The sequence below is a fragment of the Chelmon rostratus genome, chromosome 5 (assembly GCF_017976325.1).
Source record: "Chelmon rostratus isolate fCheRos1 chromosome 5, fCheRos1.pri, whole genome shotgun sequence".
NCBI lineage: Eukaryota > Metazoa > Chordata > Actinopteri > Chaetodontiformes > Chaetodontidae > Chelmon > Chelmon rostratus.
In genome coordinates this window covers 880161-906864 of record NC_055662.1, presented here as the reverse complement: position 1 = coordinate 906864, position 26704 = coordinate 880161, and the positions used below count along the sequence as shown (strand labels likewise).

The 26704-nt window shown below is 40.3% G+C and overlaps 1 pseudogene; it reads right to left on the bottom strand.

The window, feature by feature from the left end:
• The window catches only part of LOC121606162, a 37069-nt pseudogene extending 10915 nt beyond the window's left edge, over nucleotides 1–26154 (bottom strand).
• Nucleotides 26155–26704: the final 550 nt, after the last annotated feature.

Genomic DNA, 26704 nt, shown 5'->3' with positions numbered 1-26704 from the left:
TGGCCTACAGAGTGACAAAGCAAAGTGCGACTGGTTTAACTCCCAACTTCATGATGTTCAGCAGGGAAGTGAGTGAGTCAGTGGACCTGGTAGCTGGCCTGCCACCAGACCCCGACACAACTCCTTCAGCCCCTGAGTAAGTCAGAGAGTGCCAGAGAAGCTCTCGTGAGTCAGTGAAATGTGCAAAGAGACGATATGACAAGAACTGCTCCCGCACACAGAACCAGACTAGGGTCTGTCCAAGCTGTTCTCCAACGATGACGTCAGGGGAGCCTCCAGCTTCACCTCATCCGATCCAGCAATAGACATTCCTGCAGCTGCAGCATTCCACCCCTCCTCTTCTCCTCATCTGGACTCTTCTGCTCCTGGGGACCCTCAGGATAATGGTGTGGCATCGTTCTTAAAGGCTAAGTCGCCAGCGGAGACCACTGGTAACGTTTGGTGAGTGGATGGCTCACAGAGTAGTTTTCAGAGTTTAAAGGACAATATTCAAAGTTACCCATTTAATCCCAAATTTTTCCCAGACACAAAAATATCCAGATCATGTGTCATTAGTATCCCTTTGAAACAATCAATCACAATTTTTAGAAATTTTCAAGGAAAAGTGTGTGAAAAAGTGTGTTTTATGATCGGTCACAATTGTGACCGGTGGGATCCTGTGTGGTATCAACCATTGGACAGAATGAATATAGGTCTATTTGACCTGTGCAGTGTGTTTGTGTGTGAGTTTGTGTGTGTGTGTGTGTGTGTTTGTTTGTGTACGTGTGTGTGTGTGTGTGTGTGTGTGTGTGCGTATGTATGTGCGTGTGTGTGCGCTGGTGTATAACATCCTTATATATAAAGGCTATTATCACTTTTAAAAGTTCCAGCATTGCCTCTAAATGCTCTCTTATTGTAGTGTGATTATTTAACATATAAGCCTTATACTATCTGCTAGCAATATGAGTACTGGGAGCACCGTGAATATTGAGGTTAAGACAAAAAACAATCATCAATGTATTTCAACATTGTAACTTTAGTGCAACATTCATCTGAAAATGTTCCTTTTCCGTGCAAAATTCATTTGAACACATTCATTTTTAGTGCAGTATACATTGAGCACACTGAACATGAAGGTCAACATTTAGAATAGAGGTAGCTGCTGAACATGCTTTCAAGTATAGGCCTACACTGACTGACTGAACAACAAAATAAATTAGGTTGTAGAACAAAGAGCAAAGCAATGCCTTGCCTTGCCTCTTTTTCTGGAACATTTAGGACATTTTAATGGTTTGTTTTAGCTTTTTTTCCCTAGACTCCAAAGTACTGTTTGTTTGTAACTGTATGCAACCACTTGTGCGTGTGTGTGTGTGTGTGTGTGTGTGCGTGTATGCTTGTGAACTCTATGTCCACTGCATTCTCCTGTCTTTACATCATGATCATGCTCTATCCACTGACAGCCATTCCTGAAATGGCATGATTTTGTATGAGTGATCGAGCTCAGAGAAGATGGGTCTAACCTTAAAAAATGGGTCATCAAGTCATCAAACGGGTAATTTAATTTGAATTTCCCAGTCTTGGGATCAATAAAGTATATAAACTTAAACTTAAATCAGTGATCTTGGTGTTGTCAACCACATGAACTGAGGCCATTATATCATCAAAGCGGTTTCTCCGCATTGCACCTGAAATGCTCTCATTGTGTACATCCTTGTCAGCTGACCAGTACATGTGTCTTCTTGGGACAGAGCTGTATCCACTTGCAATTAGGATCCCATAGAAGGTGAGGAGCTCATCCATACTTAGATTCAGTTGCTTTCCCTTGGTTTTAACAGCAGTGGAAGGCCTCTTGGATCGTTTAAATACTCTATCTTTATTTTTGACCACTTGCAGTTTTGCCCTTGGTTCTTCTGGCTGACTTGGCTGAACCCTTTGGTGCTTAGAGGCCCTTGGGTCTTCTAGCTGGCCTTCATTGCAAATTTCTCTTTGGAGATGAATAAAGTATCTATCTATCTATCTATTGTTCTGCCGGGAGGTGGGGGAGCTGGAACAGGGGAAAGGGGAAGGAGGTTGCGGAGGGGAAGGGGTGTGTGTGTGTGTGTGTTTGTGTTTGTGTGTGTAAAATTAGGTAGAAAGTTAGGTAGCAGAGAGTAAGGTAGAACAGTTAGCCTACGTGTATTAGCATATAGATACAATGGGTTATCCCACCGGTCACTATTGTTGCCGGTGACATCTCTGTGAGTTCTATGACCACATTAAACAAAGTTGAGTAATTGCAAATACATATATCAATACTAGACACCTTAAACACCTTTCTGTTAACATACTTTACTAACTACTTTACTGGTACTAACATACTTTACTTTACTAATCTTTTCTGTGTGAGCTTCCTTGCTGCCATCCTGTTCTCTTGGTGCAAACAGGAAGTAAACAGCTCTGGTCATGTGACAATTTACAGTAAACATGTGACACTGCACATATTTCATTGAGACCCTTTATTATTGTCATCTGCTGGAAATGCATTGATAGATCATGCTGTAACATTTTTATAGCCTTAGAAATGAAACTTTTTTTTTACAGTCACTATTGTGACCGGTAACAAAAATAAAAGAGAGAGTTTTAAAACAAGGACAGCTGTTGTGGACTGTTTTGTGCTGTCAGAGATGAAGTTAATTTTACATGCTCATACAAAAAAACATAAAATAATATTTTTAAAAAATCTGTATTTAATAGCTGTTAATTGTCGTACACTCTGACCAGAACTGTATTTGTTGTATTTTTCTGCTAGAGGTAATATTTTGAGTCAATACAAAGAATCTCACTTTATATGCTCCGTATTGCTAATTTTGCCCAAAATAAGTCGCAGTCTGTATAATGGGTGTTATTATTGTCTTTTCAGGGTGAGTTTGTGTCACTGTAATGGATGCACACTTAACATATGGACTGTTAACTGTTTGCATTTGCACTAGAAGCTGCACTTTTTGTCCACACTTGAAGTGGACTTGAAATCTACTGGTTATAATGAAATCCTCTTAAATGGGCTGACCATAAATGAGGACTGTATATCTGTATGCATTTGCATGTTAATGTATGTTATTGTGCTGGATTGGAATCCTGGTATAATCTACATCCAGAGTGGGGGTAGTGTTACAAGAGTAGCGTGACTCCTTTAAGAAGCAGGGCAGTGTATGTGTGTGTGTGTATGGAGTGACTGAATGAGTGAGAGAGAGTGAGCAGGGAATATGAGTGTGAATGGCAGAAAAGCAGAGAGGGCAGTCAGTTTGACAGTAAATGTGCAGTCACAGTTGTGACTTAATAAAGTCTGCATCTTCTCAAGACCAATGACAATGATAATTATCTAAATACATTTGAGATCCAAGTAGGTACATGACGTCTTTTTTAATGTTGGGGTGCCCTTCAACATTTATTCCAGATGAATTGCTATTCTTTCACATAGCTTGATTGACTGATGGGGAACTTTTACGTATTGTATGTAATTGTAGAATCAAACAATGATGTATTACCCGACCTGAAGGAAGAATCCCTCAACATCTTGTGTAATATTAATCTCTTCTGTGCTCAATATACCTTCCTCCCTAGACTCAAGGCTGGTTTGGCTCAAGGCTCAAGTTTTCTGCTGGCTGGAATGACAATTCATCAGGACAGAGGGTTGCCTTACCCTGAAGCTCAGGCTGTGAGAGCTCTGACAGGGACAGAAAAAGACTGAAAAACTGGTCATGAGGGCTGGCTCTGCCCTGGACTGCCCTCTGAACATCATTGAGGAGGTAGGTGAGAGGAGGAGGTTAGCCAAGCTAACATCTCTCATTGACAACCCCATTTCACCCCCTACATGAGAGTGTAGGGGCCTTAAGCAGCTACTGCCGGTCCTTCATTCAAATAGCTGTCTGTTTGACTCCAACATCATTTAACATAGCACTGTTTTGATGTGGTTTCACATCACAACATCACAAACCTACTGCTTACACTACTGTGTGATTATGTTTAATATTTGCTAATACCCACCACATCTGTGCAAGTATCTTGTACAATATTACATATTTTTATTGTGCTTATATATTTGATGATATATATTTTCTATCTGCTTTGTACCTATGTCATCATCAGTGACAGTTGTCATGACCCATGCCATGCACGCCGGCTTTTTGTTAAGTTTCCCCTTGTGCGTTGTCTTTGTCTGGTTTTTGTCACATCCTGTTTTATTTTGAAGGTTTATGTTATGTTTCTTGGGTTACTTTACTTCCTGTGTTTTCCCACCCTTGTGATTGTCTAATGTGTTTCACCTGTGTGTCATTAATGTTCCTGCCCTGTGTATATAAGTCAGCGTCTTCCCCCCAGTCTTTGTCGGGTCGTTGTCTGCGCTACCTTGCTGTCTTGTCACCTTGCTGTCTGCGTTTCCTTACCAAAGCCATAGCCCTAGCCCTAGCCCTAGCCCTATAAGTGAGTGTTCTTTGTTTTCTTTTTTCATGTTCGCGCCATGATTTAGGTGATTGTCTCCTTGGGTTGTCTTTGTCTTTTGTTTGCCACAGCTCCAGTAAGTTTGGTTCCTGTCTTGTTCTTGTCTTTGTTCATGTCCATGCCTTGTTTTATGTAGTGTTCCACCGTCCTTAGTGTTGTCTGCGTTTCCCTTGTTAGTTTGAGATTCCTTGCCATAGTCCATAGTGTTTTTTGTTTGTAACTTTAAAGGATAACTTTCGTTTTTTACAACCTGGACTTTATTTGTAGCATCAAATACGACCATTTAGACACCCAGACAACTTTGGTGGCATTTGGAGTCGTTTTGAAGAAATTAGCCCCAGAAGAACGGCGCGTATATCCATATAATGCGAGTAATTGGGGCACCCGTGCGTAGCCTCTATAAACGCATAATATGCGGCGAAACTCGTTCATATTCCAATATTGTGTTATGATATGCTGGCGCTATTCCCCTCTGAGCCCGTGGTGGCATGTTATCAACATCCAGTGTCTTACGATGGACGTCCTCACCGTTTTGAGCCAGAGTACACGGACGAGGAGCTCGTTGAAAGGAGGACGAGGAGGCAGAGAGAGGAACAGCTGGCCAAACAACAACAAACGGCTGCGCGTCCACGAGTAGACGGTAACTGGTGGTGTTCTTGTGGACAATGTTCATCGATGACAACAGAGGAGGAATGCCTCTGTTGCTCAGAGTAGGACTTGCGGCCAGGAGATACGCGTCTGGATGTGTCAATAAATGTCTGTGTCACAACACTGGAGGATTTCCGTGCAATGATAAACTTCTGTCAAACAAAACCAAGGCAACATCTCTAAAACTGAATGCTACCCTGTCAATGCTTCAGCATTACTACTCAAACAATCTGACATCCCTTTTAAATTTAGTCTGTCTGGCTTTAGGTATCTAGGGATCAATGTAACCAGAACGCTAAATTCTCTTTTTTCTGCTAATTTCCTGCCTTTAATGTCTAATATTAAATCTGACCTCCAAAGATGGGGAAGCTTACCTCTCTCATTAATTGGAAGAATTAATGCAATCAAAATGAATATTTTGCCTAGATTTCTATTTTTGTTCCATTGTCTCCCACTTTTCCTCCCAAAGCAGTTCTTTAAAACAATTGATCAGACTATTTCTCACTTCCTATGGTGTGGAAAGGCCCCCAGGATCCGCAAATCCACACTTCAGAGATGTAAATTTAATGGTGGATTGTCACTTCCTAATTTTCAACTGTATTATTGGGCAGCACATATTCACAAGATTTCATTTTGGTTCAAATCAGTTGATCTGCCATGGTGTGATTTAGAGGCGCAGTCATGTGATTCATCCTCCCTAACTGCTTTGCTTACCTCTTCTATTCCATCCAACCTCTCTGGCTTTACAAATAACCAAGTGGTTCATTCCACGCTTAAAATTTGGTATCAATTTAGGAAGCATTTCAAATTTAAGTCAGCATCTACATTAGCTCCTTTATTGAGGAAACATTTATTTCAACCTGCATTTACAGATTCAACCTTTTTTGCATGGCATAATAAGGGCCTGAAATGTTTTAAAGATTTTTACAAGGATGGCAGTTTTTGCAGCTTTACAGATCTCTCAAGAGAATTTCATCTCCCACCCTCCCATCTCTTCCGTTGCTCCCAAATTAGACACTGCGCTAATGCTTTGTTTCCAGCTTTTCCGTCTTTACCTCCAAATTTACAGTGTGAGGAACTTCTATCTCACTATCCACTTCAGAAGTCACTCATCTCCAAAGTTTATGATGAAATCCTGTTTTTTGATTGTTCACCAATTACCAAAGTCAAGATTGCTTGGGAACAAGAACTGGGTCTACATTTGGGAGATGACTGGTGGGACACTGCTCTTAAGAAAATTCACACTAGCTCAGCCTGTGCTTGTCTCACACTTATACAGTTTAAAGTATTGTTTAGAGTCCATTATTCTAAAACCAGATTGTCACAAATCTATCCCAGCATCGCAGATAATTGTGACAAATGCCATGCTTCACCTTGTTACTTAACTCATATGTTTTATTCTTGTTCATTACTTTCTCGTTTCTGGCAGAATTATTTTGATACCATGTCAAAAATATTTTCAATGACCATAACAGTCTCCCCCCATGTCGCTATATTCGGGTTCCCTGAGGATCACAACCGGTTTACCTCTAATCAATTAGATATTTTAGCCTTTACCTCCTTACTGGCAAGACGCCATCTTCTTCTTCACTGGAAGTCAACCAAAGCTCCCTCCAGCACTCAGTGGTTCAATGACATCATGTCTTTTCTAAAGCTGGAGAAGATCAGATATTCCTTGAAAGGGAATTCTGATAAATTTTACAACAAGTGGCTTCCCTTTTTAACATTCTTTCACTCTCTGCAGTCTATGCCTCCTGATTGATGGACCCCAACCTCCTTTCCTTCCTTTTCTTCTTATCTTTATCATTATTATTATTTATTTGTTTTTTGTTGTTTTTTATTTTGTTATTTTTTATTTATTTATTTATATATTTTTTTTATCACTATCATTATTTTTACTTGTACATTGTTTGTTTGCTGCCCCATGTTCCTGTTAGGCCGCAAATACAAAAAAAGAGAAAACTTTCTAGGAGGCGGACTCTGTGCCTTGCTTTTCATTCCTCTTGATGCACAGTGTTTCTATTGTATCAACATTTTAAACTCTGATGCAGGCGTGATGTGATATTCAATGTAATAATGACATTGGTTTCTGTTCTAATGTGCCTTCCTCCTAATAAAAATATTAAAAAAACAAAAAAACAAAACAAAACCAAGGCAAATAAACAATCTATACATGTGTGTAAGCTACTTACTCAATCGAAAGTTGCCAATTTGGTCCTGCAGGCTTTGGCTGGGTCTTCCAGTTCACTTTAGGGACACGAAAAAACGTCTCCACCACAGCCCGGTTTATCATTGCGCGGAAATCCTCCAGTGTTGTGATACAGACGTTTATTGACACATCCTCTTCTGTTGTCATCGATGAACATTGTCCACAAGAACACCGCCAGTTACCGTCTACTCGTGGACGCACAGCTGTTTGTTGTTGTTTGGCCATTATTCCTTTCTCTGCCTCCGCGTCCTCCTTTCAACGAGCTCCTCTTCCGTGTACTCAGGCTCAAAACGGTAAGGACGTTTTTTACCCACGCCACAGCCTAAGTTTGTTCCAAGTCTTGTCATTGTCAAAAGCCCAGTTGCGTTCTGTGTTAGTATGTTTCTTGTGCTGTCCTTGTCTCATCCATGCCCCGTTGTGTTTTGTGTTAGTGTGTTGTAATTGTTCCGTTTTTCCCTGTGTTGCCTTTGTTGTATGTATAGCCCTTGTCCCCAGTGTGTGTTTAATCATAGTTCCCATAGTTGTTTTTTCATTGTGTTTAATACATTTATTTAATTTGAACCAAGCGCCCCACGAGTCTACATCTGGGTTCTACCCATAGCTCCCTTAAATCCCCACCTCCCTGACACCAGTCATCTTTGTGCCAATCAGAGGACTAAATTATAATAGCTATTAATAATTCATGTTCAGTCTAGTGCCCCATGTATCCTGGAATCATGTACTTTATCTTCCAGCCACAGAAAACAAAAACAATTAATGATAATAAAATGGCATTAATATTTCTGACTCTCATAGAACCACCTTCCCTGATTATATAAACTCATTGTATTTTGCTTCCGCACTATTTTACTGGACATCCCCCACCTTCAAATACATGGTGCCAAGCTGACACCGCCACTGGGAGGAGGGAAAGAACACACCAACTCTTCTAATGGTGCAATGCCCACATGGAAATATTGTTTGAATTATAACATTTGACTTAGCCGCTAACAATGATGCATACCTTCTAAAATCTGTCAAGTAAAGTCAATCAATAAGCTATAAATGTTTTGTTTAATTTTTAGCTTTTGTTTACATTCGAAAGGATTGTGGTGGAAAAAAGAGCAGGAGACCAAGATCTTCAAATCCAAGAGACTTTTATTACAAGCAACAAAGGCTGAGTTGGTCTGCAGAGCAACTGAATACATACAGAAATGCGTGTCCTTATATACTGTTTTAGCAGGAGCTAACAAATTCATCGAAGCGCCTCCCTTGACCTTTTCCACCATTATTTTGTATTCCTCCCCTTAAGTGGCATCTACCCACTAGATGCAATTCCTTTCCTTCATTGGTCTGAATACAAGGGAAGAATATTTCCTGGGTCACTTAAGGTTCTTACTAACTTTTATGGTTGGAGGCTGAAGAGGCTGTGTGAGGGATGGGTTGAGTTGACTACAATGCTAATTGCTTTGAGGGTAAGGCAGGTGTTTTGGATGTCCAGGAGGGAAGGGATGCACCAATGATATTTCCATCTTTCCAGTAAAGTCTTTGTCAGGCCGGAACTGAATTGAGGACTCAGGTGCAGAGTGATATCGTAACAGGCTTTTATTGTACACAATAAACAACCAGTGACCTCTTCGATAAACGTGAAAGCAAATGGCTATGAAATTTATTCTTGATTCAAACGTCCTGGACCAGGAAGTGGCCAGAACATAAGGGAACAAAATAAACTTAGAAAAACAACACAAAACGCTCTGAAGTGAGGAATCGAGGCTATAAAACTTAGAAAACAGAAATCGCTCCAGATGGAGGAAAAATAACAAGGCTATCAACAATTATCTCTGAAAATTTATAAAACAAAAAACGCTCACAAGGAGGATAATAAATAGGCTACGAGGTATTTTTCGGTACTGGACTATGAGGCTTAAACAACTGAAAAAACTCTCACAAGGAGGACTATGAAATATCTAGGACAAAGACTACTAAACCTGAACAACAAAAACGCTCACAAGGAGGACTATGATTCTACAAGGAAATAACTATGGAACTCAAAAACTCAGAACTAGACTATGAAATTTTACAAAACACAAAACGCTCACGAAGAGGATCAAAGGCTTACTTGGCAACTTGAACTATGGCTGTGGATCTTGGGGGGCACGGGTGAAACGACCATCTGACGAAAAACACACTGGCACGAGACAAGGGAGACGCAGACTATTTAAACACATGGAGGGTAATAGGCAACAGGTGGAGACAATAGGTAATCAGGAGGACGCACCGGTGACACATGAGGGAGGGCAAGTGCTCTGAAACGAGAGGAGAGTTAGGTTCACAAAATAAAACAGGAAATAACAAGACAAAAACCCAAGACGAGACAAACCTCACCGCGGTGTGACAGTCTTGCAGTTGGAGGCAGTATCGCTCGAATACCACACAGTGACACAGCTGGTCAGGATACTGTTAATGGTCCGTTGGTGGAAAGAGCACCCTGTGCTCAGTGTGCCAATTAGAGAGAGAGGTGTTAATGCCCACCCAGTTCAGTTTTGTTATTAACTTCTGAGGAATGACAGCGTTGAATGCTGAACTGAAGTCCATGAATAACATTCTTATATAAGAGTCTCTTGTGGAGAGCAGAGGAGACTGCATCACTGGTAGACCAGTTGGCCCAATATGCAAACTGAAATGGGTCCAGAGAGGGATAGAGAATGGATCTTATTTGCTGTATGTCTAGCCTTTCAACACACTTTATGATGGTGGAGGTCAGTGCAACAGGGCGATAGTCATTGAAGGAGGATGGAGATGCTTTTTTTGGCAGGTATGATTGTGTACGTTTTAAAGCAAATGGGGACAACAGCCTGGCTCAGAGCGATGTTGAGGATTTTCGTAAGGACATCTTTGAGCTCCTCTGCACATTGTCTCAACACACAACCAGGTATGTCTGGACCAGCAGCCTTACAGGCATTGATCTTGGAGAGTGACCTCTTTACGCTGCCTGGGGACAGGCACACAATCTGGCCGGTTAGGGTTCTAACCCTAACTCATTCTGGTCCTTCAGCAGCCTGTAGACTTCACCTGTCAGCCATGGATTCTGGTTAGCCTGGATGCTGATGTTTTTAGTGTGGGTCATATCATCAATGCAGTTGGTGATGTAGTCAGTGACTGTCTCTGTATATCCCAGTGTGCTTGTTGTAGGTGGCTGCCTGCTTAAAAATGTCCCCATCTGTGGGGTCAAAGCAGTCTTGAAGTGCAGAGGTGGCACCTTCTGGCCAGGCATGTACCTTTTTCTGAACCTCTTTGGTGACTTTCACCCATGTATGTTGGTTTTAGAACGACAGTAATGTGGTCAGCGAGGCTGAGGTGGGAAAGGGGCGATACCTTGTTTGCTCCTTTTTAGGCTGTGTAAACCAGGTCCAGAGTATCATTTGTCCTTGTTGGAAAGTCAACATGCTGGTCTGTTTTTGGAAGGACAGTCTTAAAGTCTGCATGGTTAAAATTCCCAGCTGGATGGTTGGCTGTCTGTTGCTCACTGATGGCCTGACACAGTTCACAGAAAGTAGGTACTCCTTTGTGTCATTGTTGTTGGGAATGAGTGGAATGTAAACAGCAACCAACAGAATGGCTGTAAATTCCCTTGACAAATATTTGTATTTGATGAACATATACTCTGCCAGCAGTACCAGTGTTTGCAAACTACCTTGACATCATGACACCAAACATCGCTGACGTAAATACGGACTCTGCCACCATGAGTAATCCAAGGCCCTGAAGTTTCTCAGCTTGTGTGATTCCCAAGTTATGTTGTTTACATAAACAAGAAGACTCACATATGTAAACACCTTATTGTTGGAACAAGGAGGGGCAGCTGTGTCTGCACATGCTTTTCATTTTTAAGCACATTTTCAACATACTGATATTTCAAACATCACTGCTCACTGAATCAGGACCCCTAAAATATGATGTGTATAAAAACAGAATATCGCTACCAATACACAGAACATACAGTATGACACTATGGTGTTCTCACCCTCAGAGCAAGGGGAACATCCCAGATGTTTCTCTGACTTTCTTGACTAATTCCAGAATCCCATATACAGCATCTTAATCTGGAACAACTGAAATTGTGACTTAAACCGATATATAATTGACCTTTTATCTACAAATGTAAGACAGAAAGAAATTAATGCAAATGGTAGATGATGACTGTCAGTGGGAGTTACACTGTCTTCCATGACAAAGGGGGGGTTAAAAGGTAAACCCCATTCCCTGTTTTGAATGCAATTCCAGGAATTGAGCTTGGAATCCTGTCTTACAAAGATTTTTTTTTTTTATTTTTTTTTTTTAGGACAGTGCACATTGATAAACATTGCTGTAAATGTGCCAGTTTATAGCTGATAAGCTAATTTGCAACTGTAGACCTTGGGCAGAATGTTAGTTGCCTAATAAAACAACATGGAAGTACACATTAAAAACATGGAAGTACACATTACATAAAAATACAATTACAAAATACACATTTCAAAATGACATTCACAAGCGAGCAATTTAATACAGTCCAACTTAACCAGATCCAGTGGTCTCAGTCTACTTAATGGACACACTTCTGGGCATCCTTTAACCAGTCTTTAAGCTTTGCTTTAAAAGAGGAATATGTAAGACATTCCCTTCCTGTGGAGGGAAGACTGTTCCAGATGTCCCCCCCCCCCCCAAGACAGACAACACATTTCTACCAAAGGTGGTACGTCTGGAAGGGATCTCTACGTCTCCTCTGTCGCAGGCCCTGGTGTTCATACCCCTGACAGTCCTGTTTTTTATAAATTCATTCAGAGGTGGGGGGGCAAGACCATGAAGACTTTTGTATATAGCGCACGCAAATTTATAGACCTTGAAACTATGAAAACTTAGAAAACTATACTTTTTTTAGGATATTACAGATCTGATAAGAGTAAGTTTTTTTGTCCAGTGTCTTTAAAGTTTTTTTTATAAAGGGATTCTATTGGTTTGAGTGCTGATGAACATGCCAGTGCCCAGCTAGTGAAACAATAGTCGATGTGTGAGAAGATCATGCAATGTAAAAACATCAGAGCAGCAGTATTAGTTAATGAGTTCCTTATTTGTCTGAAGTTTGCCAGGTTGTGTTTAACCGAATTAGATACCTTTTTAATGTGTTTCCTGAATGAGAGTGTCGAGTCCAGGATGACTCCAAGATATTTGAACTTGTGTACCAACGAGAGCTCCTCTCCTCCCAGAAACACATCAGAATGAACAATTTTTGGTGGCTGTTTTGCAAAAAACATACAGACACTTTTTTTGACGTTTAGGCAAAGACAGGATTTAGTGAACCAGTTTTGAACTTTACCCATTGCTAATGTGAGACTCTGAGCAGCCTCTGTTGTATTTTCATCCACATATAGCTGGGCATGGACACCTTCACAGACATCAAGATGTGATGCCAAAACATTTTACAACAGACCTCTGTTAGACAAGAGATGTATACTGAGCATCACAGACATCCTCTTTGGAACTGTGCTGTATGTAGTGCATCTGCAACTCCCCATCGCACAAGTACATGTTGTGCCAAAGTTTGAGGCAGTAGGGAAGTGGTCCACCTTGAGCCAGACTTGCAGCCCACATTTCTCAGCACTCCTGAAAAGAGACAGAATGATATAGCAGTAACATAGTCATGTCCTACTAGGACTTACTGTGTAAAGATCACAGGCCACTGGTTGGTACAGTATGTAAGCAAGGCATACCTAAACTTTGCTTGATCAAGATCTAACATGGAATGTTTGGGACACTCAAGACATTACAATGTAGCTTTGTGGTACATCTTCCTCCATAGACTGAAAAAACCATCCATCCATCCATCCATTTTCTTCCACTTATCCGGGGCCGGGTCGCGGGGGCAGCAGTCTAAGCAGGGAGCCCAGACTTCCCTCTCCCCAGACACTTCCTCCAGCTCTTCCGGGGGGACCCCGAGGCGTTCCCAGGAAGGCGTCCAGGAGGCATCTGGTAAAGATGCCCGAGCCACCTCAGCTGGCTCCTCTCAACGTGGAGGGAGCGTCCCGCCACCCTGCGGTGGAAACTCATTTCAGCCACTTGTATCCGAGATCTCGTTCTTTCGGTCATGACCCAAAGTTCATGACCATAGGTGAGGGTAGGAACGTAGATTGACTGTTAATCGAGAGCTTTGCCTTTCGGCTCAGCTCCTTCTTCACCACAACGGACCGGTACAATGACCGCATTACTGCTGCCACCGCACCGCTCCACCTGTCAATCTCACGCTCCATCCTTCCCTCACTCGTGAACAAGACCCCAAGATACTTGAACTCCTCCACTTGAGGCAGGAGCTCTCTTCCAACCCAGAGGGGACAAGCCACCCTTTTCCGGTCGAGAACCATGGCCTCGGACTTGGAGGTGCTGATTCTCATCCCAGCCGCTTCGCACTCGGCTGCAAACCTCCCCAACACATGCTGGAGGTCCTGGTTCGAAGAAGCAAACAGGACAACATCATCCGCAAAAAGCAGAGATGAGATCCTGTGGTCCCCAAACCAGACTCCCTCCGGCCCTTGGCTGCGCCTAGAAATTCTGTCCATAAAAATAATGAACAGAACCGGTGACAAAGGGCAGCCCTGCCGGAGTCCAATATGCACTGGGAACAAGCAAGTCCTCCTGGAGGCCCTTCCCCGAACTGCTGTGGCCGCTACTTGTGCCCTGGTCAGACATATCTCTGGACATGGATAGAATTTGGGTAGAAACACTCTGCCATGCTCATCCACAGGCATGTCTCCTCTTCAGTGTGTGTTTGGTTACCAGCCTCCCCTATTCATGGCGTTAGAACGCTAGGTCAGCGTCCTTTCTGCAATCGCTCTCGTCCACCACTGCCACCGCATGTGGACCTGGGCCCACCAGCTTCTGCTGCACACATCAGAACTACAAGAGGGCCGCAGACCGACGTTGGATTCCTGCCCCACCTACCAGTGGGGCCAGAAAGTTTGGCTGTCCACCCAGGATCTACCTCTCCAGGTTGAGTCACGTAAGTTGACTCCTAGATTTATTGGTCCAATATCCAAGGTCATTAATTCTGTTTTATTTTGGTAGGTTTCTGTTCATTCCTCAAGATTCCTGCCCTTCCTAATCAGCCTGGTGTGTTTCACCTGTGTCTATTGTCCACCTGCCCCTTCCTATATATACCCTTTGTCTTTCCCCTTTCTCTTGCCAAATAGTCTTCATCCCATGTGTGTTGTTATCCAGTGTTTTCTAAGATTCCAGTGTTCCTTGTGTATGACCCTTTTTGGATTTCGACTATTCTCTCTGCCTTTGGATACCTTGGTTTGTCAGATGCACTGTTGTCTGAAGAGACATTAAATCCTCTGAAACTCCTCATTTATGTAGGGACTGCTTGATTAGTTCACTTCCTCTGTGAGCCTTGTCATGATATGCACTGATGCCATTCAGCTTGGAGTATAATGAGTATAATAATCCAGAGAATGAAAGGGAATTTAAATGCCATTTCCTTGAAATATCTAGATCCAATTTGTCATTGATATTGTTAAGAGAATAGTTGTTACAGTATGAAAAGGAGTACTATGAATCTGCATTCAATTGCTGGTTGTATGCCTTAACCTTCCACTGAATTTGAATTGTGAGAGTTGAACATGGAAGTATGAGTTTCATTTTCAGTCAGGATCAAATACAGTTTCAGAGCAAATTAATTTAATTTCATAATATTATATTTAGTTTCAAGTTTATTGTAATTAACTTCCAAACTAGAAAATTCAATTTCAAATTAGGTTAATCAGATTCAGTTTTTCAGTGCAATTATTCAAGGTAAACAATACAATCTCAACAGTTTTGAGGAACTCCAGCTGCCCTGTGTTGTTCACTCTTTGATTTACCTGTTTCATTTAGCATTTTTAACACTGGCCTGGAGTTTGCCAGTACACCAGAATTTCTGTGACATAACCCATACTACATCCATGCAGGAAACAGATTAAACATAAAATTAAATAAATAAATAATAAATTGTTACTGAAACTACGACATGTTGACATGTCATAGGTTGAGGTTGGAATGCAAGTCTAAAGGGGGCAGTTGAACCACTTTAATGAGAAACCATGTTGATTTATAGAAACTGTTACTGCTTTTCGTTATAGCACCTCCTCTCACCCTGACAAGAAATGAGGTGGGCAAATAAAGGCTGGTCAAACTTTGTTGTTTGTGAGCACAGCTAATTGACATTCTCGTTGTCAAAGTAACAAGTCAAGAGGAAACTGCAAAGCCAGTAAGCATAATACACTGTTTCCTTGGTAGCCACTGGTGTGGAGGCAGCTGTAGTTAATTCCTGACAATGGCCATGTGACACAGCCATTCTAACTGTTTATGGGTTGTTATTACTCCTATACAGACACTTTGGATAATGGATACATTTTACTAGAATGGGAATCTGTAAAACGTTTTTACTAAATTGAGTAGCTGCAAGACCTCTTTGGATCAGTACATTTATTTCTGCTTCCAGCACACTTTGAGTGACAGTGCGAGAATGTGGGTATGTATGCATTACCTTTACCCAGCATTTCCAGTTATTTTTGAAAACCCATTTACAAGTGCACCATATTCTGGATTGATCTGAAGTCTGGATTCAAGTATACTCTAGAACATGAAGATTTTTTGTTTTGAATACATTTTTGCGTAGCTTGGTCATTACATTTGGGGTTGGTGTCTTGCTGGAAATAAATGAGGCAGTCCTCACTTAGACTGCAGCTCATGAATCTTTCAGGGCCTGCTGCAGACAACCATCTCTTTACAAGGATTCTCACCATTCTTCTTCCTGAGTGTGGTGTTTGTCTTATATTAAATGTAGAGTTCATTGGTTTGGTGTAGAACTTCATACTCAATTATGCCAATTGTCTGTTTAATTTGTTTTTACAATTACTGGTTTAATCACAATCAAAAAATGGTGGAAGAATGTTTCCAGAACAATAGATGATGGTAGAAAATGGAAATTATCATATTTGAGAAGCTGGAAACAGATGTTTGCTATTTTTTCTTAACAAATGACTTATAGTTATAACTGTTGATTTATTCTCTGTTAATCAACTAATCAATTTATCAAAAGTCTCATCACACCAGAGAGCCTTCTACTTTGCTACTTTGTGTAATCTGCCACATTCCTTCTGTCAAACACTAGCCCTGTTTTTTCAACAGCCATAAAGCTGTGACTGCTGAAGTACCTGGGAAACAGTTGTATTTACAATGTCTATTGTCCCAGCCATGGAAACCTATAGCCCCTACAGAGAAAGAGAAAGAGGCTGCCAAGAATCCTGTAGCAGCCACCCTCACTAGTGCCTTTCTTGCACAGACAGTTAGATTTACAAATGAGACATTTTATTTATTTATTTTTATTTATTTATTTTGTAAAATCATGACTGACAAAGTATTCATTTTCTCATTTTTTTTCTTTCATTCTCCTCCTGTAACTGTATTTCACTTGTCACTCCTTACATACAGGTTAACTCTATTCAATATATTATGTTATGCAAAGTAAACAACCTTGATAAATGGCCTGCAAACCCACAATTGTGTAAACAATGTATGCAAATATAAAAAAGTGACACTTTGACTTTGCTTGAGTGTTTGTTCTTGACCATAAAAATAGCTCAGTAACAGACACTCACATCAATGAATTAAAGGTTTACAACAAATGCAAAGTAACAATAAAGTTTTGGCAGAAAAGACTGTGCTCTTTGAGAGAGCTCTCAAAGAATCCATGCAATGATGAGGATTCTGCTGAGACAGCTAATCCCCCAAAATAAATGATTCCCCCCATATGGCTTTCCGAATGAATTTATTCAAGTGCTCGGGTGTCTGTATTTGAAATCAAATGTTAGTGTTAATGTAAGTGGAATTTTAACTGAGAATTTTGAAGTTGAAAAAGGCGTAAAGCAGGGCTTCCCTCTGAGCGCTGCTTTATATGTGTGTATATATCGGCTTTCTGGCACATGTGTGGGGCACAGGTACAGAGTGGCAGCCACTGCTTATGCAGATGCTTCTGTCATAATGCAAAATCAAGTTGAGATGGAAATTTTAACCAGTCATTTAAATTTATATGAACAAACATCTGGTGCACAATTAAATTATGACAAAACAGAAGGAGTTTGGATTGGAGAGTAAAATAATAGACAAAAACTTGTTATTCAAATAAAAAAAGAGATTAAAATCCTCGGTCTGACCATCTGTAATGGTGACATTAGTGAAAGAAACTGGGAGAAAAAACTGTGTGAAATTAAAGAAGAAGTTCAGAAATGGGAAAATAAAAACACAAATTACAGAACAAGAATAAATATTGTCAAAACCCTCATCCTGTCCAAACTCATGTTTCAAACAAACATCCTCCCCAGTGCGTCAATTGAATTTGGGGAACAACCAGAGAAGTCACCAGAAGAGAACTATTATAAAAAAGCAAAGAACATAGAGATTTGGGTGCCATGGATATAGGTACTAAACTGAAAATAGTTTTACTAAAAATGTGTCTGCTGCCATCTCCAGAAATGCCCTCTGGGTTAGAGATGACACCATGTGGAGGAAGAGGAGAGGGAGAGCCAGACATGGCCCTTATTAACAATTATTGTTTGGAGACTCACCACACAATATCAACATCTTAATTAAGACTGGTGTGGATTATCAAGTAAATTGATTTTTTTTAAAAAGAAATGATTTTACAAATGGTGGCTTAATTAGATATAAAAAAATAGCAGAATCTGAAAGTTCTGAAGTGATAAAAAATTTCAAAAATAAAACCTTCTCAGAGAACATTAGAGATATCCGCTGGCTAATCACTGTCAACAGGCTTCCCGTTCGAGCTGTCATATCATGGAATTGTAATGTGACAACAAAAAAATGCCCCATGATTTATTGCTATGAAGATGAAACTCAGCAACACCTTCTGATGTACTGCTACAGAGCCAAGATGGTCTGCTCTATAATTCAAAACCATGGTCTGACCTTTGAAATGAACTATAACTCAGTCATGTATGGATTGCTGGAAGAAAAGATGCCTCCCAAACAAAGAGAAATTTTGTGTCAATTGATCATAGTATACAGTATTGTATGTGTCAAACTGTGGAAAACCAGAAATGCTATGGTCTTCCAACAGACTGTCATCGGCAGTGAAATGGTGATGAAACAAGTGCTCCCTGACCTCAGACAGAGGAGAACTTTGGATACAACACAGAGCTGCCATGGCCCGTGTTGGACCTTTGACCTGAGAGCCTTCTTCATGCACTGTATTGGAGTTGAAATAACTGATTATTGAACATTCAGCACTTCAAGAACTCAATTGTTATTATTGTTACTGTTACTACTACTATAGTGCTTCCTCTTGTTGATTTGTTCTCATTTTCTCTGTATGTAAATATTGTCTTTTAACCCTTGGCACCTTGGCGACTCTGTGTATTTTGTGTGTTGTGCTGTGCTTTCTGTATATCCTGCTTTGTATGTTTTTGTAATTATATTGAATAAATAAAGTGTTGTTTAAAAAGCAAAGCAACAGAGCCATTGCAACCTGCCATCCTAAATCTATGCAACATGCCTGTTGCAAATTTCTGACTGCGAGTTAAGCCCTTCTCATCTGAGGTATGAATCAAATGACGTTACCATAGGAATATAGAATGGAAATATTCTAAACTACATGTGTCTAACCTATATGAAGCAATACCATGTTGTAATTCCCACTGAATTCTAGCTAGGCCCGTTCCTCTGAGATGCAACTCTGAGACAAATAACTCTATTCTCAAGTCAATGTAGTGCAACTACAATGCAATTCCCTTTGAATGTTGTCAAACCCTTCTCATCTGAGATGTAACTCAATATGATTACTCTTTTACTCTACCAATAATGTCTTTGTAAAAGGGAAATATTCTACAACTAAAATGTACCTAGACAATGCAATTCAATTTTATTTATATAGCACCAAATCACAACAAAGTTGTCTCAGGACACTTTACATTTAGAGCAGGTACAGACCAAACTCTTCATGTACAGAAACCCAACAATTCCCTCACGAGCAAGCACTTGGTGACAGTGGCGAGGAAAAACTTCCTTTTAGGAGGCAGAAACCTCGAGCAGAACCAGGCTCTGGGTGGGCGGCCATCTGCTTCGACTGGTTGGGTGGGTGACAGAGAGAGAGACAGAGAGAGAGAGAGAGAGAAAGGGAGGGGGGATAGAGATAGAGAGGTTCAGGGTTGGAGAGAAATCACAGTTTTGACAGCTGTAATAGATTTATAGGTATACGAAGTGAATATGGTATAGTATATGCCTATGTGGTATATTTATGTATGTGATGTATTAACATATTAATAGCAGAGAGTATATGAACATAGTACGGCACTAATGATCTAATAATAATGGTAGCATTGCTAATAACAATAAAAGTTGCAGTGGATGTCTGGCAGTTGTAATCAGTAGTCCAGGCTCAGCCGCTTTCCATTCGGACCTGCGAGACGAGAAAGCACAAACACTTTGGGGAAGAAGCCAAGTCAGTAACATGCCTTGATAGGACAGGAACGCATACAGATGGAGAGGGAGAGAAGAACAGAGGTTTGGGTGTCATTGGAAGTCCCTCAGCAGCCTAATCCTATAGCAGCATAACTAGGGGCTGGTCCAAGGCCAGCCTGAGCCAGCCCTAAGTGTAAGCATTATCAAAAAGGAAAGTTTTAAACCTGCTCTTAAATGTAGAGAGGGTGTCTGCCTCCAGGACAATGGCTGGAAGATGGTTCCCCCGAAAGAGGAGCTTGATAACTAAAGGCTCTGGCTCCCATTCTGGTATTAGAGACTTTAGGAACCACCAGTAAGCCTGCATTCTGGGATCGTAATGTTCTACTGGGGTAATAGGGTACTATAAGTTCTTTAAGATATGATTGTGCCTTACCATTGAAGGCTTTGTAGGTAAGGAGAAGGATTTTAAATTCTTTTTTAAATTTTAAATTTAGAAGGTTGTTTGTGACTTTAACCAATGCTGTCTCCGTGCTATGGTGCACTCTAAATCCTGACTGGAAATCCTAAACTTTTGTTATGTAAAAAGTTGCACAGCTGGCAACTGCTTTCTCAAGAATTTTAGAGAGAAAGGGTAGGTTAGATATAAGTCTATAGTTGGCTAAAATCCCTGGATCAAGAGTAGGCTTTTTGAGGAGAGGTTTTATTACTGCTACTTTAAAGGACTGTGGTACGTAGCCTGTTGACAGAGACAGGTTGATCATGTCTAATAAAGAAGAGCCAACTAAGGGTAAACAAATTGTTGAAATTAGTTTGTGAAGGTCGACAGGAGAAAAGCTGTCTAAAAATATGACAGGTTTCACAGCTGCTTCTATGGTTTCTGTACTTGAAGATAAATCAGTACCCACTGAAGTTAGTAGCTGCTGAATTCTGTCTCTAATAGTGAGAATTTTATCATTAAAGAGTGTGGTTAAAATAGTGAGTAGGTCCATGAACACTCTGACGGAAGCCAATTGAGTCGAATGATGAGATAAATGCAGTACTTGTCCAATGTCCACATCAACATTAAAGTCACCTACAATAACTATTTTTTTCTGTTTTAAGGACTATCCCTGATAGAAACTCTAAGAATTCAGTTATAAGTTCAGAATAGGGACCAAAAGGGCGGTACACTATGACCAATAAAACTGTCTCTGATGTTTTCCAGGTTTGGTTTGAAAGATTAAGAACAAGGCTTTCAAATTATGTATCATTGAGTTCAGGTCTAGGGTTAATTACTAAGCATGAGTCAAAAATCACTGCAACTCCACCTCCTCTGCCGCTACCTTGAAGAACGTGAGTATTAGTATGACTCGGGGGAGTAGCTTCATTTAGGCTGACATACTCATCATATTTTTATTCATGAATAAAAGATTTTCCCAAAATAAATAAAATAAGTAATAGAATTTCAATTTTCTTATCCTCCATTCTGACTTCAAATGTGATATAATTTGTGCTTAAGTGGGTGAGAGAAAATATTTTTGATTCAAGTATATCATGCACGTCACACCAAAATTGATTACTATAAAGACAAAAGAAAAACAAGTGGTCCATAATCTGTTTTCCCATACCATCAATAATGGTATGGGAGTGTATTAGTGCACATGGCATGGGTAACTCACACTATGTGAAGGCACCGTTAATGGTGAACAATATATTCAGGTTTTGGAGCAACATATGCTGCCAAGTAGACAATGTCTTTTGCTTGGAAGGCCTTGCTTATTTCAGCAAGACAATGCGAAACCACATTCATTCAACATTCACATTCAAGAGTATAGCTTCATAGTAAAAGATACCGGAAACCAAAAAAAAGAGTCCCAATTTACTTAAATATTTTTGATTTTTGAAATTCCATTTTACAGTCAAAGTCAATGGCCATCCTCTTCATAATCATTTACCATGGTTGCTTTTTTTATGTAATGAAATTTTCTTTTTCCAAATGTAGTCAAAGTTTAACTTGCCATTATCGCTTGGTTGTATACAGAAAGAGAACAAGCTTGATTGATAGACTTTCCATCTTTGTTATGTAAATGCGACCATTGTCCTATTAAACCATTGTCTTATCTTAATTCTTTTTTTTTTTAATTTTTTTTGGTTCCTTATATTGAAAGTTTCACTTAATTTACCCTTCTTTGTAATGTGCACACATAGTACCTGACTGAAGTTTTAATGGGGATACCATGTGCTGCCACAAGGTGGAAGTCATGTATTGCTTGTAATCCATACTTTTTCATGATTAATTGTGAACCAGATAAATAAGTCTATAACTGAATAGCTGTTGGGACCTGTTCAACATTCAAAAACAAACAAAAAAAAAAATAGTAGAGTAATGAGTATCTGAAGTTTATCTAAGAATTTAGAGCAACTAAAAAGAGTGCTGGTGAAATTAAACAGCCTTGCTTTATACATTTGTTGATGGAAACATGAGGGGAACTACCACCTGATAAACAGATTAAGCTATTAGTGCATTGTTAAAAGCATTTGATAACATTCCTGAAATTCTCTCCAAAACAACAAATAAAAGTAAATGTTCTACCATCTCAAAAGCTTTATAGAAATCGAGAAAAAGAATATAGCCATCATCAATGTAATAACTAGATTGAAGCAGGTCTAGGACTAAGCATACATCATTGTGTATTGATCTACCTCTCATAAATCCTGACTGACGATTTGAGAATTGCAAGCAGTTTGCAAGCAAGTCACAGTCATTTTACATAGTCTCTTTAAACATTTCAAATAAATATAATTTGATGCGTTTCCAAAAACGTTTGTAAAGATTTCCAAAAGGCTTATTTCGCTCAAATTTTGCCAACAAATTTGTTTTAATCCATGGTAGTAATCCCTTTGCCAAGATAACTCACCCACCTGAGAGGTGTGGCATATCAAGCAAATCATGTTAAAAACTATGCATTATTGGATGATATATTGCCATTGAGTGGATGTTTTGGTGTCAGAGGGAGACGCTATATGATTAGCTAGCTGTTCATCATAGTGACGGCCGGTGGGAATGAACTGTTTTTGTGTCTGGTTGTTTTGCCGTTCAGTGATCTGTAGCGCCTACCAGAAGGGAGAAGTTGGAACGGGTTGTGTACAGGATATGAGGAGGATGCTTCCTGCCCATTTCCTCAATCTGGAGGTCTAAACCCTGAACAGAGGGCAGAATGGCACCAATTATTTTCCCTGCAGTCCTTATAGTCCGTTGCAGTCTGTTCTTGTCCTGTTTGGTGGCAGACCCAAACCATGATGGATATGCCTACAACAGACTTGATTATTCCCGTGCAGAAGTGCTTCAGCAGCTGGTGAGGCAGGTTGAATTTCTTGAGCTGACGCAGGAAGTATATCCTCTGTTGCACCTTCTTGATGTTTTAGTCTATGTTATTGGATCCCAGAAACCTGAAGGTGTCCACAGTGGAAACAATGTTTTTTTTAAGATGTTGACTGATGCTTCTCCTGAAGATCACTGTCACACCCACAGTTTGGAGTCTGTTCAGCTCCAGGTTGTCCTGACTACACAAGAGGACCAGTTGTTCAATTTCCCATCTGTATGCTAGGCTAGTGTATCGCTGTGCTATTAGATAGACAGCAAATTAAAACAGCTGATATCTAAACTGACAGCCGCAGACAATGACAGCAAAGAATATACTGAGCATGTGTGAGAAGACTGAATGCAGGATGGTATGAGAAATACGCGACAGGCCTAAGTATGCAAAGAAAAGTCTCCCTAACTGAACATTTTCTAGAGCTTCATGAGTTTATTACTAGTTACTTCTCTCAAAAGTAATTGAATAACTTTTAAAACAATTACTGCATATAAAAGTAAGTAGTTACTACACCATACACAAAGTGTCAAAATAACAGTAACTTGGCAACAATTATCCAGTGGTTGCTGTATTTCATACCACGGTAAAATTACCACTGTAAAACTGACTGTAGTTCAGTCAGGACCACTTTAGTCAAAGTATATATATTAATACCAAATATATTACATTTGGCGGTATGGCTCTGTTCTGGGACCTCCTCTCTGCTCTTCCATGTGCCTACATAGAACAGCTACAAGCAGGGAGAGCAGCAGCAAAGAGCCCATAGGAAACAGAACAGAGGAAGCATCAATGACAACAGAAAATACATTGATAAAAGTCACACATGGCATGAATGGTGGAGCTAGGGTGGAGGTGGGTTTTAAACAGCTTGCTGAGGAAGCAGCGCAGGTAAGCAGGCTATGACATCTTAAATAGAGCGCCCTGTTTGAGATGTGCCAATAAGGTGCAAGCCAAGAATCTGCTGACCTGTCAGCTGATGTGGGCTGGTTTGAGATCAGCTGAGCCATCAGCCAATGAAACTAGAATGCCAAGCTTGACTTCCATGGCCTGCCCCAACTTGCGCTGTGCTTCATTACTCTCAACATACTGTAAAATGAAGTGCAGTATTGTAGTGTTGTCATGTTAAATTAGACTATTGTACTGTTATTTTTTGACATAATCATGAAGTATTATACTATTAGCAGAATGTTACTGTAATTTATTTTACAGTACCATTTTATAGCCAAGAGTATGTACTTCTGTATTTATTACAATGTAATACAGTATTTAGAAAGGATAATTCAAGACTTAACTTCACAAAAAGTAGAAAATGTAATGTGCAGTTTGAACATTACAGTAATAATAAGACAATACAATAATATAAACAGATCTGTTTTATAACAAGTCCAACAATGACGTCAGTAGTCAGCAATCAATGTATCAAATGGGTTCCTCTGAAAATGTTTCCCTCTTGAAGGAGCTGTTGAAGCCAGATTGGTTAAAAGGTAAAATACTGAAATGGATGTGTTTCCATCCAACTCATAAACATTCTGGGTCATTGGCCATCTTGGCCACATAAATTGATAAAACAAATGATGAGAAAATCAGAAAATATGCTAGCTTTCCATTTTCTGCAAGTAACCCAGATAAACTCCTGTACCAACCATGTCTCTCACTCAAAATCAGCATCTGTTTCACAGCACTTAACTCATCCAGTGTCATGGAATTCTAAACCTTTAATCCCCAACTATGCCAGCACTGTAAAATGTACTTAAAATGCGAGGTACAGACAACAGAGACACTTCATTCTGTTTAGCCAGTTAAATATCATTATCAAGCTGAATGAGTCAGAGCAAAATGACAAAACTAACAATCTCAATAACAAAAAAAAGAAGGAACTAACATGAAATAAGCTTGTTAGTTGCCATATGTTACCACCTAGCTCAGGGGTGACACCAATAAGGGGAGCAACACACAGTCAATACCAGTTCTGATCACTATTTATTTAACAAAAGTGTTCATCAAAATGGTATAAATATGGAGTGTGTAAAATGGAGCATAATCAGTTGTGTCAGGTGTGTGGATGGGTGAGAATGTGTGTGTGGTGAGTGTTGAATTCTGCAGCAAACCAAACAGAGATGGCTGCACAGGCTGGTGCAGGCTTCGCTGAGGGTGAGTGAGAGAGAGTGGGCAATCAGAAAGGCAGGCCTTTTATCCTTTCTGAAGGCCACACCCAGATGATTAAAGCAGGTGACACTCCTCAGCTCCACCCCTGAACAGCTCTCAGAGGCTGCAAACAAAAAGAGAGTGAGGCACAAACCAAGGAGTGGGAGGAGTTGTCACACCCCCTCCCTTAAGATGGGGGTCCACCTCTGAGGATTGTGGTCAGTATATACCACCAGCGGACTTGACCCTCCACCAACATAAGTCTCAAAGTGTTGCAAGTGCCAAATAAGAGCCAGTGCCTCCTTTTCAATGATGGAATAGTTTAACTGGTGTGAGTTAAACTATTTGGAAAAGAAGCCCACCGGACAGTCAACACCGTGAGCATTAGCTTGCATGAGAACAGCTCCAGCTCCCACCTTACTAGCATCCACATACAGTGTGAAGGGCTGGTCGACTTTTGGAGCAGCTAGAACAGGAGCAGAGCACAGCAAAGACTTGATATTCTCAAAGGCATGTTGGCAAACAGGTGACCATTCAAACTTAGCCTTTGAGCTCAGAAGAGATGTTAGCGGGGCAGCTACTGTGGAGAAATCCTTACAAAACCCATTATAATAATAACCTGCCATGCCGAGGAAGCAGGAGAGCTCTTTCTTGGTAGTTCGGATGGGGGATGGGGATTTGGCCAGATTTATTGTCAAAGCTGCCCAGGCTAGTCGCTCAAACAGTGCCCTTATACGCTGAAGGTGATGGCCAAGAGTCACTGTAAATCACTACATCATCTAAATACACAGCACACCCTTCCAAGCCTGATACCACCTTGTTCATCAGGCGCTGGAAGGTGGCTGGAGCATTGCGGAGACCGAACGGCATGACAGTATATGAGTACAACCCACTATCTGTACAATCTGTACACAATCATCCTTTTGGTGAAATATATTGCATGTATCACACAGAGGGAAAAAAATGTGAGCCACAATGAGAAATCTGCCAAGCACAAGCGCACCCAAGAGTAGAAACATGCTCCATCAATGACTGCATTTGTACTATTTGTACGCTTAATTGCAGCCACCACTTAATACAGGAACTAGTTAACGCAGTCATTGTTGCTCTGACATTTTAAAGAAAGTGGTTGCCGAGTGGTGATTTTAGGATTCACTGTGTGTAACCTTGTCTAAATCCAAGGGATGTGTGGACAGTGGTCAAGGAAACCACGGAAATTCCCATATTTTCAAATCCTGTTCACAAGTATGCGCATATGTGCACGTAATAGAATGATAGTGAATACTCACTGAACTGAAAGCTAATACTGTAAACTTTGTAAATGTATGACTTAGCAGATCAAAATCTTGCTACAAACTGTGTAGTGTTAAATTACATATATTAAATCCACATTTAATAATAATTAATTCACTTCTGAAAG